An 8,313-nucleotide genomic window follows, 5' to 3' on the forward strand; every position below is an offset into this window, starting at 1 on the left:
TAATGCGTTGATCAGGGTGTGGCTCTCCGTACACAAAGCTGATCCACATATTAACTCGCCTCATGCAGGTGAAAAGATGCAGTCGGCTACTGCGCATGTGTTGGAGGGGGTGTGCGTTAGTCTCGCGCTCCTCAATCACGAGTGGAGATCAGCATCAGTAGAGAGAAAGCGTAATGCAATCGGGTAATTGGATACGACTAGATTGGGAGGAAAATTGGGAAAAATGCAAGTCTAACAACTAATAATGACTAATAATTTATATAATTTTTAAACATCTATATTTTTAAATACTTTGAATACATTATTATTAATACAAAAATGCACTTCATATTTATTTAGATTTAAATATATATATATATAATTTGAAACTTATACTGGTTATTAACCAGTAAACCATTTTATTAAGTTTATTCCACAGATCATGTATTGGCATTTTATTTAATAATCAGACTATAGAAGTACTGCAAAAAGTTTATTCAGCTTGGTACTTTAATTAAAATACTGCTTTATAACATTATAAATACTGTAATATGAACATAAGGTGTAGAAACATAAAATAGTAGGGTAGCAAGCTATTTAACAGACCCTACTAATAATCTGTTTTAAGTAGCAAACTAATCCTACTAGTGAATGATCATTATAGTAAAGTACAATCAGACATATAAAATACTGTCAAATTTAAATAAATACTGTTTATAAAGTTAAAGTTGGAAAATACAAATACAGAAAAAAACATGTACTATGGTAAATGTAAATCATTTAAACTTTTGTCACTTTCACTGTTTTAAACAAATAAATTATACTACAAATAAAAACATGTCACATACTGTACCATTTCAGATCCTTTAGTCTCTCTCAACTCAGCACAATATTTTGATGTTGCACTGGTTTCAAACAGATATCTTTGTGAGTCACTAAGATATTCCCCCACTCAACGAATGAGACGATGTTAACATCATATGGTGTTGATCAGTGATGTCTGCTCTTTAAACGCAGGGGGTATTTTGGTCTATGCACATCTGCATTGTAGCCTTGCTGTTCAGAGCTGTGTTGGTGTGTAGAGTGGGCTTAGATGACTAACGACACTCTGGCCACCATTAAAAGCGCCATGTCTGTGTGAATGAGAGAGCTCTTTGTTAAAATCCTGGTACGGTTGATGATAGCCAGTCTGCCATTACTGACCTCATTTATTGCAAGTTGGAGGTCACGCTTCACGAAATCATGGACAGCACTCGCATTGTTAGTTTGTGAGAGAGAATTGATGAATCATACTGAAAAAAAGATCCTCAGACTTCCTCCACCTAAACCTGAATAGGCGAAAATTGTCTAATTGTCCTATCTAATACTGGGACTTGAGTCAGTAAGCAATTGCTCAGCACTGATGATGTTTTTGGAAGAAATGACAGTTCAGGCTGGAAAAGCTCTGTAAACAGTTGTATTCACAACTGGTATTTTATATAGCTGCAGAATAGACATTCAGGAACATATTTAAAGATTTTCTTGCACCAGTAGTTATCTTTACGTCATGCCACAGCTTTTTAACTGGGTCTAGAATTTGACTTGGTTGTTTCATTTTATCCTGTTCTGTTTTTAATTTACTTGTGTATTTTGGCTCATTGTCTTGTTAGATAATCCAATTTCTGTGCAGCAAAGCAGGCCCAAATCATAATGCTCCCTTCACCAAGCTTAACAGTGGGGGATATGCGTTGGTGTTAGTGTGCAGAATCTTTTATCTTCCAAACATAGTGCAATGTTAAAAAAAAATCTCGTATATACACAAAACATTGTCCCTGAAGTATAAGACATTTAGGTGTTTTTTTTTTTTATCGTGTAGCATTTTTCGAGAGCAATAGTTTTCTCTGTAGTGTCATTTTATGAGTACAGTAGACCCTTGAGTCACAAACGGATTACCATACAAACATTTCGGGTTACGAACGATCTTTATCAACTTAACGTACGAACAAATTTCGGATTCCGAACAGAAATTCGCAAAACACGTTACGTCACGAACAAGTTGACTCCGAGCGTCTCTCTCTCTATATGTATATACAGTGAGCGAACATTCGGACAGCGGACTGTGTTTTTCCGGTGTTTTCTTTATATTTTGTAAAATTCTATATTAAAATGTCCCCAAAGAAGGTGCAGAGGAAGCGCAGTGGTGAGAAAATGAAAAAAATCACTATTTGTTGTTGTATAATTACTCCTGCCAGTAGCTGTCACTGTGTATCAGGCAGAGGGGACAGTGAGTGAGAGAGAAGAAGGAAATTGGTTCAGTAAAGTATTCTTTCTTTTGTGCAATTACACCTACAAAATTCAACACTATTAAAATAAAGAAGGAAATATTAAAGAAATATGATAGTTATTGTTGTTTCTGGTAGATACATTTTATATAAAAAGAAAGGAAATGTATTATGATGTATGGTACAGCACACGTACTGTACTGAAATGTGATGTGTTTTTATGTACAGTACTACTGTGTATTGTTGTTTATTACAGTAATGTTCTATAATTTAATATTTAAGGGAAAATATAGTTGTATTTATAACAAAAAAGACCATTTAAGACATTAGAAAGGTTAGGTAAGGGGGTGGTTTGGGAGGTCTGGCACAGATTATTTCTATTTACATTATTTCTTATGGGAAAAATAGGTTTAACTAACAAACATTTTGACTTAGGAGCAGCCCTTTGGAACCAATTAAATTCGTAAGTCAAGGGTCTACTGTAATTGATGTAGAATTCCTCAGACTTCACCTGAATAGGTGAAAATTGTCTTATTGTCCTAAGTGCTGACCCGGTCTAAAAAACAGGAGCATATCACCCCATTATTAGAACAACTCCATTGGCTTCCAGTCAATAAGTGTCTTCAATATAAAATTCTAGTGCTCACTTTTAAGGCACTTCATGGTCTGGCTCCCTTGTATCTGGCTGATCTTTTACACCACTATGTCCCTTCCCGCAAGTTAAGGTCGTCTGATGCTGGTCACCTGGTTGGTCCTAGGTTTAGGTTGACCACCGTGGGTGGTAGATCATTTAGTGTTGCTGCCCCTACACTGTGGAACCCTCTTCCTCTCCCTCTTCGTCTCTCTTCCTCTGTCTCTGAGTTTAAATCTCTTCTTAAAACGTTCTTGTTTACTCAGCACTTTCACTCGTCTTCTTTTGTTTCTTTTTGATCTTGTTTGTGATTATGATTCCTATGTAAAGCGTCCTTGGGTACTATGAAAGGCGCTATATAAGTTGAATTTTTTATTATTATTATTATAGAAATCTAAGTAATCCAAGCTGTGATGCAAATTATTGTTAGAAGAACATTAGCAATATATAAATGTTATGGTTTGATGACTGTGCTAGGCCTAATCTGTGCCAATAAAACTGACTGTAATAAATTATTCACAACAGTTTTAGCTTGTGGTCAGCCTTGTGTCATCTGCTAAGAGTAAAAGCATCATCACAGGCAAAGTAAAACAGACACCAAACGTGAGAATTAAATTATGGGATGTGACTCATGTTAGTGTGACAGTTGTATCATGTGACCTCAATTCTCATGCTCCCTGACCTTTTGCTTTTTGTCATGAAAACAATCAGAGCTTTCTCCTCCTGTCCTATCTGTAGACAGTCAACTGTGTTTGTTGGATTTAAAAGGATGTAGCCTGTGATAGTAGCTACAAGACTGCTTTACTGACTCAAACAATGACTCCCTTACAGAGATCTAACTTTCATTTCTTCTTGTCTAATTGTGTAAATACAGGTGCATGGCAAATTAAAAAAACAGCAACATAAAATGTATTAGCAAGATCCTCAGCCAGCACATGCCGCTAGTACAGTCTTAATGTGCAGTGGCAAAAATTTCAGTGTTTTGACAATCATGCTACAATACGTTGCCTAGCATGTTGGTCCAAAACGTCCCATATTTACACAATTTTTGTATTCATTAAACGATTCGGTGATCCTTTATGAGTTCTATGGATTGTCAGTCTTGGCAAGTGGACCCAAATCAAAATGCCCCCCACCCCAACAGCATGTAAAGTTGATGTAGCGCTATACTTTATTTTTTTAGCCTAGGGTTGCAAAAAAATGGTTTTTAGACAAAAGTGAGACAGTGGTAGCCTAGTGGGTAGAGCTTTGGGTATCAGTTGTAAGTCGGTTCAAAATCAGGACACTGTTGGGCTCTTAAGCAAGGCTCTTAACCCTGTCTGCTCCAGGGGCGCCATACAATGGCAGACCAAAAAAGCTGGGATAAACGGAAAAAGAATTTTGTTGTACAATTTATATACACCGTAACATTAAAACCACCTCCTTGTTTCTACACTCACTGTCAATTTTATCAGCTCCAATTACCATATAGAAGCACTTTGAAGCTCTACAATTACTGACTGTAGTCCATCTGTTTCTCTGCATGCTTTGTTAGCCCCCTTTCATGTTGTTCTTCAATGGTCAGGACTCTCCCAGGACCACCACAGAGCAGGTATTATTTGGGTGGTGGATCATTCTCAGCACTGCAGTGACACTGACATGGTGGTGGTGTGTTAGTGTGTGTTGTGCTGGTATGAGTGGATCAGACACAGCAATGCTGATAAGAGTTTTTAAAACACCTCACTGTCACTGCTGGACTAAGAATAGTCCACCCAAGGACGGATTAAGGATAGTCTGGGCCCCTGGGCAAAGAGTTGCCCAGGGCCCCACCCCCCTCCAAAAACATAAATAAATTAATACATTAAACAACCTGTCAATAACTAACCCTAACACAAGAATCTATTTTATATAAGTTTCTTTCTACTCTTCTTTCTTGCAAAGTCATCCACTAATTCATCAAAATTAAGCTGTCTGACCAAATCTGATTCAATGGCCAGAAGTGACAGTGAGTTCAGGCGGTTTTGGCGCATCCTAATCCTGAGTTCATTCTTAATACGAGCCAGTTTGGAGAATGAACGCTCCCCTTCACAATTTGTGATAGGCACAGTCAAATGTGCTATGTAGACATTTGGAAAGGTTGACTGTAAATTCAAATTTATCATGGTTTTGAGCATTTTACTAGGACATTTTTCTTTTTCTGTTATGAATGATTTGTATTGTATCAATTCATCTGCCAGGCTCATGTTCAGATCTGAAGGATATGCTGCAGCGAGTGAGTGAGCTCACTGTTGGACATATTGTCAGGCAAAATTGCTAAATTAATTTGTGTCTCTGCGCTTAAGAGAAATTGAACATAATAATTTTGAAACAATACAAATTCAGAAACATTAAGTAAGGGCCTGAATCGCATATTTGCAACAAAACGTCTGTTATGAATTATGGTAGCTTGCCTGGCAATTTGTAGGTCCCTAGAAAGTCAAGGAGCCATGGTAAACGACTTCTATGGAAGTCAAGGGCCCCATAGCAGGGGCCCTCGTGATCAAGGGCCCTCTAATGGTATGCCCTGCTCTTCTCTAGGGCCCCCTGGTAGGGGCTCTCATAACCAGGGCCCTCTAAAAATATACCCCCCTCTTTCCTAGGACCCCTAATAGCCAGAAGTCGAAGTCAGAGCAGTGCCACAACGCCTCATCCATTTTCATAAGGGGCCCAAAAGCATGGCTAAGGCCCCCAAAAGCATGGCTAGGGCCCAAAAGCATGGCTAGGGGCCCAAAAGCATGGCTAGGGCCCCCAAGAGGCCCTGGGGTTAAAGTCCCTAATAGTCAGAGGATCCTTAAAATGGAGGGCCCTCGGAAATAAAAATATATTGTATCATAAATGTTGATAGGCATCGCAAAATGTTTTGGGCCGGGGCCCCCTGACCTCAAGGGCCCCTGGGCGCTGGCCCCACTGGCCCGGTCAGTAATCCAGCCATGAGTCCACCAACCAAACATATCCAGCCAACAGCGCCCTGTGGGCAGCGTCCTGTGACCACGGATGAAGGTCTAGAAGATGACCAACTCAAACAGCAGCAATAGATAAGCGATCGTCTCTGACTTTACATCTACAAGGTGGACCAACTAGGTAGGAGTGTCTAACAGAGTGGACAGTGAGTGGACATGGTATTTAAAAACTCCAGCAGCGCTGCTGTGTCTGATCCACTCATACCAGCACAACACACACTAACACACCACCACCATGTCATTGTCACTTCAGTGCTGAGACTAATCCACCTCCTAAATAATACCTACTCTGTGGTGGTCCTGTGGGGGTCCTGACCATTGAAAGCAGGTTAAAAAGGTATGTAGAGAAACAGATGGACTACAGTCAGTAATTGTAGAACTACTAAGTGCTTCTACATGGTAAGTGGAGCTCATAAAATGGACCGTGAGTGTAGAAACAAGGAAGTGGTTTTAATGTATATACAGTGTATCACAAAAGTGAGTACACCCCTCACATTTCTGCAGATATTTAAGTATATCTTTTCATGGGACAACACTGACAAAATGACACTTTGACACAATGAAAAGTAGTCTGTGTGCAGCTTATATAACAGTGTAAATTTATTCTTCCCTCAAAATAACTCAATATACAGCCATTAATGTCTAAGCCACCGGCAACAAAAGTGAGTACACCCCTAAGAGACTACACCCCTAAATGTCCAAATTGAGCACTGCTTGTCATTTTCCCTCCAAAATGTCATGTGATTTGTTAGTGTTACTAGGTCTCAGGTGTGCATAGGGAGCAGGTGTGTTCAATTTAGTAGTACAGCTCTCACACTCTCTCATACTGGTCACTGAAAGTTCCAACATGGCACCTCATGGCAAAGAACTCTGAGAATCTTAAAAGACGAATTGTTGCGCTACATGAAGATGGCCAAGGCTACAAGAAGATTGCCAACACCCTGAAACTGAGCTGCAGCACAGTGGCCAAGATCATCCAGCGTTTTAAAAGAGCAGGGTGCACTCAGAACAGACCTCGCATTGGTCTTCCAAAGAAGCTGAGTGCACGTGCTCAGCGTCACATCCAACTGCTGTCTTTGAAAGATAGGCGCAGGAGTGCTGTCAGCATTGCTGCAGAGATTGAAAAGGTGGGGGGTCAGCCTGTCAGTGCTCAGACCATACGCCGCACACTACATCAAATTGGTCTGCATGGCTGTCACCCCAGAAGAAAGCCTCTTCTGAAGTCTCTACACAAGAAAGCCCGCAAACAGTTTGCTGAAGACCTGTCAACAAAGGACATGGATTACTGGAACCATGTCCTATAGTCTGATGAGACCAAGATTAATTTGTTTGGTTCAGATGGTCTCAAGCATGTGTGGTGGCAATCAGGTGAGGAGTACAAAGATAAGTGTGTCATGCCTACAGTCAAGCATGGTGGTGGGAATGCCATGATCTGGGGCTGCATGGGTGCAGCAGGTGTTGGGAAGTTACATTTCATTGAGGGACACATGAACTCCAATATGTACTGTGAAATACTGAAGCAGAGCATGATCCCCTCCCTCCGAAAACTGGGTCGCAGGGCAGTGTTCCAGCATGATAATGACCCCAAACACACCTCTAAGACGACCACTGCTTTATTGAAGAGGCTGAGGGTAAAGGTGATGGACTGGCCAAGCATGTCTCCAGACCTAAACCCAATAGAACATCTTTGGGGCATCCTCAAGCAAAAGGTGGAGGAGCGCAAAGTCTCGAATATCCGCCAGCTCCGTGATTTCGTCATGGAGGAGTGGAAAAGCATTCCAGTGGCAACCTGTGAAGCTCTGGTAAACTCCATGCCCAGGAGAGTTAAGGCAGTTCTGGGAAATAATGGTGGCCACACAAAATATTGACACTTCAGGAACTTTCACTAAGGGGTGTACTCACTTTTGTTGCCGGTGGTTTAGACATTAATGGCTGTATATTGAGTTATTTTGAGGGAAGAATAAATTTACACTGTTATATAAGCTGCACACAGACTACTTTTCATTGTGTCAAAGTGTAATTTTGTCAGTGTTGTCCCATGAAAAGATATACTTAAATATCTGCAGAAATGTGAGGGGTGTACTCACTTTTGTGATACACTGTATATAAAACAAATAAAGGCATTCTTCAACAAATGTATCAAAGCCGTAAAAGCTCTATGTATCCTAGCCCTGTCCTGAATGGTATATAAGCACTTAGGGCCTTGTTGTCTGCACAACAAGCATAATGGTTAAACACGAGAATTTACAGTATACATAATAATTATTAAATTATTATAAAAGAAAAAAAAAACATCACTTTCTAAAATAGCCCAATTCAATTATTTTAAACAATTAATATTTTTATTATTTTATTTGTAAAACACTCAGAATTACTCTGTGTACAAAGCTGCATAAATAAACCTGCTGTTATAAATAATAAATACAAACCAACTGATGATGAGTTACAAAATGCATATCAAATA

The sequence above is a fragment of the Trichomycterus rosablanca genome, chromosome 1 (assembly GCF_030014385.1).
Source record: "Trichomycterus rosablanca isolate fTriRos1 chromosome 1, fTriRos1.hap1, whole genome shotgun sequence".
In the NCBI taxonomy this organism is placed as follows: domain Eukaryota; kingdom Metazoa; phylum Chordata; class Actinopteri; order Siluriformes; family Trichomycteridae; genus Trichomycterus; species Trichomycterus rosablanca.